At 42.0% G+C, this 4,332-nt stretch overlaps 1 long non-coding RNA gene across 1 annotated transcript; it reads right to left on the reverse strand.

The window, feature by feature from the left end:
• Positions 1–346: 346 nt before the first annotated feature.
• LOC111271686 (uncharacterized) lies at positions 347–2,068 on the reverse strand. Its single transcript, XR_002687037.2, has 2 exons — positions 1,523–2,068; positions 347–457 (listed from the first exon to the last, which is right to left on the reverse strand). It is a non-coding gene; the product is annotated as an uncharacterized LOC111271686 (long non-coding RNA).
• Between the last annotated feature and the right edge of the window lie 2,264 nt (positions 2,069–4,332).

Raw genomic sequence — 4,332 nt, forward strand, 5'->3', positions numbered from 1 at the left:
GAATGCCTAGAATACCATTTGATAAATATATTTGAGTATTATGAAGTGTTCATCTCAGACGAGTACTCGACGTTTCGCTACGCTCGCGAACCAGTTAGGAACCAATCTTGTAAAACATGTAACTATTAAAATCATCGTTAACTTCGAGCTCGGTGGAACCGAGGTGTCGCGAAAGTACAGCGTTGAAGACAGCGTCGAGCAGGGATATTCTTGAAATTACGTTTCTGTCATATATTTGAAGTTCTATTACACCTAAACGCAATAGGTAGAGAAACCTAAGTTGAGTGATGATGACCGAACTAAAATATAAAACCTAACACCTACCTTCATTTCAAAACTCAACGTATTACCAAATCTATTTCCAGCTTTATTTGCCAGTTGTGCGCAGCCCAAATAAGCCTAGAGGTCAACCTTGCTATAATAAGTTAATCGTTAACCACGGGGTAGGCCATTAAATCTGAAAAAAGAAAAAAACTATAATGAAGTGCAATCAACCCCACAATCATAGATATTATATTATCGTTTATCCCGTGCACGTAACGTTTAAGTCAACTTAGAGAATCTAGGTTGGCACAATTGTACTCTTCTTCATTTTGGTAGAGTAGACTAGATCTTCCTTATACCGCTAGTAAAAACCTAGTAATTGCAAGCGACGTATGATCGACAAAAAAGAGCTAAGCCTTTAACAAAAAAAGAGAGGTATTTACGATCAAGCAGCCTAAACTAACCTAACCTGCCTTTAAACTTTAATGATGTGAACCGAGCTTGCTTGGTTAATAAAGGCTGATATTATCATATTTTGAATCGAAATTTCTTTACAGCTAGTTGCCTCCAAATTATTTTTAAGTTTGTCGGCCTCTTTGCTATGCATCTGTTGGTACTGGACAAAAACGGTGGAAGCAAGGAAAAATAAGCTAACGAACGTCCACACAAGCAACACTGTAGAAATGTATAGAAGAAGTTGGCTCGCTTGAACAGTTTCCTCCGATGCTTCGTTTTTACGTGATTAAGACGGTTTTTTTTTACTTACTTCTTTTTTTTTTTTTTTTTTACTTGACTTCTTGCATTGATTTAGTAGACAATATAGCTAACGTGATACGTCATTCTCCCATTTTAGCTATAACTAAATCCAAGGGCATGTGCAGTAGATTTCAAAATATCATTTCCACTTCTATCGTGTGTTTTTGGGAACCTAACCATGACACACTTGCCAGGCCAGCCATGCGTAGTTGTATGACTGCCTGCCGCTGGTTCAATGTAAACGTAATAAGATATATTGTAAAAAAGATGATGAACTTTAGCAACGTTCTTATTCCCTATTATATAAATGACATATGTTACGATCGGGCGCGTGTGATGAAGTATAGTGTTTACATAATATTCTATGATAGTATTTTTAACAGCTGAGCACTTGTGCCAGGTGAGTCAACCCCGACTCATCTTTTTCATGGGCCGGTGCTATGCCTATTCCGTTTGTTGGATGTACGAATAGTGTAATCCTAGATTCTTGCTTTGGCCTTACCTTTGCGAGCCGACGAGATCCCGCTGCTCTCGAGTGGCTCCCCGGTGACCCGTTCAGAAACCTCCTTCAGTAGCGGTAGTAGAACTCATGGCAAACGAATTCGGGCGGCGGGGTTACTGAGGATTCCGGGGGCAAGGCTGCTGCCTTGGCCCCTGCTGTAACCCCCAAGGTAACTTGTGCTGGCTAGTGTGGAAAGAAGAAACACAACATAAGCATCAAGAAAGGCAGTGCAAGGCAGTCTACATAGGTGGGCCCACAGGGCATATAGATCGTCTTTATTTGCGTACCGTACAAGCATCCGCTAGCAAGCGGCATGCAGAGGTACATTACGTTGGTCAAGCAGAACTAGGCAGAACGCATACACCCACACGCATGAACACACACACACACGCACACACACCCACACTTAGAAGCAAAAAAGAAAGCTGAATCTACTCCTAAGAGAGATGCGCTGATCATGGCTACAACTTTCCATTAGCTGGCGCCACTGTGCAGAGAAGAAGAAGAAGAAGCAGCAACTAACAGCGACAGCAACAGCAGCGCCGCCGTGAATGGATAAATGGCTTGAGCAATCTAACGAAACAAAGGTATACTAGCAAGACATAATTAACTAATTAATATTATGATTCACTATACTATATGCGCTCGAGGGGGAGGCCAGTCATCCTTCTTTGTTTTTAGTTATAATTAGCTTGCCTTCGTTCAAAGGTCAACGTTGTTATATAATAGTACAATAACCCGTATCAAGAAATAGGTATATTTGTGTTACATATCCGTATCACAAAATGTGTGTGTTGAAAGCTCGAAACTACCAGCAATTCATATAATTCGTACGACAACTCATAAGCCTCTTAATAAATAGAAAATTAATACTACGAATCGTATCTTGTTGTAAGCCTTTTCACGCATTCATCTAGTTATCTATTGTTTGTCATTAACTCCGAATGCACCTATGACTAACTTTTTCGCCTGATGAACTCGTACGTTAGCCTCACGCCAAGTAAAGCAACTATTGTGTCATTAGCAGGCTGTACGGACTCGCAAGGACGTCCGCTGTACAATGGTCCTGGTGTGCCTTTTGGTGAAAGGATCACTGAACTTTGACAAAAATGGGGATATAGCGCTGAGGTGATTAATACAGCGCACGACTATAGTCGTGAAGTCCAACGTTCAAAAGCTGCTGTCTCCCACATTCGGTCGACATATACCGCCATTCTGTCTGTTAACAACCTGATTTAGTACCGTTGTTCATGACGTCATCAACCTAAATCACCGGTTCGCAATCTATCTAAACTAATTAAAAAGAAAGCATCAGCCTTTCTCCTTTTCTGTAAGAGACCACATACGTTGATGATCAAGGTTTAACAGCTTTCCATTGTCAAACGCATGTTATAACTCGCCAGTTGCCACCGCTGAACTTCAAATTTTGTTCTATTTTTACTTTCGGCTACAGAAATCGGTGATGCAGCTTGATAGGTCTTCATTGTCTTCTAACGAATGTAGATGAGGATGAAGAAGGGCACCCAGTAACTTCGGCGTAGTCTTCGGTTCATGCCAGCCGCTGGAAGCGAGCGTTGCCTCTCATCTTCAATGGACCAACTTGGCTTTCCGTGTAGAGGACGGCCAACCGACGGTTAGCCTTCTTTGCCCTCCAACGGCGTCTCGCCTTTGTGTCCCTGGAGAATGAACGAGCCGCTTTCAACTAAAGGAAACGGCAAGGCAAATTCGAGACGCTACGAAGGAATAAATACACTCTTCTTCTCTGCCAGTTGCCAAAGAACTGGGCTGGGAGAAAGCTAGTGTGAGCGCTGGGTTCAAGTTTGCCTCAAGTTCCAATCGAACTTGAAGCGCCAGCCAGTCTGGCCCTGTAAAACTCCATCTGGATGCCCACCCCTCAGTTTCGTGGACTACCCTCTAACGACTCGCTAACTACATCGTTGCTAATTCTCTGCGTTCTTCCCAACCTTCTATCACCGGCCACAGACTGTACATCGGTAACCCCCCACGGCGAACGGCGCAGTTTGTGCTACCCCATAACCCCGTCTACCCTTACGACTGTCACTGCTCCTACTAGAACCGCTGCACAACTACGACTCCATTGAATCCCTACAGACCGTGGCGAATAACTGTTGAAAAACAGTAATGCAATCGATTGTTGCAGAGACTTTACCTTTTACCAGACGAAATGAGTGACGACATACGAAGCGCTAAGCTAAACAGTCAAGGGCTACGTAAGGAACAGAACACTAAATTGTTATTGTGGTGGTACGATACAAACGTCGAGTGTTGCGAAAAGTTATTCAGATGCCACTGGTTTGCCACTTCGTTTTATAAAGAAAAAAAAAAAAAAAAAAAAAAGGAGGAATGAAGCGAAGCTTCAGATATTTCAATTCGAAATAAACAACAAATACTGGTTACTTCAGATGATATCAATTTCCCTATCGGCACAAGCTTTAACGGGCTTTCAAAAGAAAGTCCCTGTTCGCCGACCCAACATCTACCCATTAAGCGTTAACATTAAGCAACGGGGTTCGAGCTCTATGAGGAGCATTATCAATTGAGCTTAAATTTTGATTTCATATTATTTTGATTTCGTGTATTAGGGTTACTAAGACGAAAATGATGCACCAATAAATAATATTCCAGTTTGTTTTTTCATTGGGAGAATGAAATGTGTGCCAGAAGGAGCTCACGAGAACAATATGGTTTTACAGGAAGAGAATCACCTGATCGCTACGAGCGAAACAGTCATTTGTTAATCGCGCACCTTTAGCAACTGAAATTGGCTAAAACGTTATGTGAGTTTACAT

This window comes from Varroa jacobsoni, unplaced genomic scaffold, assembly GCF_002532875.2.
Source record: "Varroa jacobsoni isolate VJ856 unplaced genomic scaffold, vjacob_1.0 contig00872, whole genome shotgun sequence".
NCBI classification, from domain to species: Eukaryota; Metazoa; Arthropoda; class Arachnida; order Mesostigmata; family Varroidae; genus Varroa; species Varroa jacobsoni.